This window comes from Eimeria mitis, genomic scaffold (assembly GCF_000499745.2).
Source record: "Eimeria mitis Houghton genomic scaffold, Emh_scaff4362, whole genome shotgun sequence".
Lineage (NCBI taxonomy): Eukaryota > Apicomplexa > Conoidasida > Eucoccidiorida > Eimeriidae > Eimeria > Eimeria mitis.
This window is the reverse complement of record NW_013572680.1, coordinates 4,363-4,597: the sequence shown is the minus strand read 5'-3', so window position 1 is coordinate 4,597 and position 235 is coordinate 4,363.

Below are 235 nucleotides of genomic sequence, written 5' to 3'. Positions count from 1 at the left end.
AGCTGCTGCTGCAGCAGCAGCAGCATCTGTGCGCTTTTTATGATAGTTAAGACTCCAAACCCTAAACCCTAAACCCTAAACCCTAATTTTCCTGATTCAAGCTACATGCAGCTGCAGCTGTATTCTTTTAGGGTTTAGGGTTTAGGGTTTAGGGTTTATGGATATAGGGCTGCAGCCTTCGGCAGAAACAAGGGTTTAGGGTTTAGGGTTTAGGGTTTAGGGTTTTTTTGTGTGA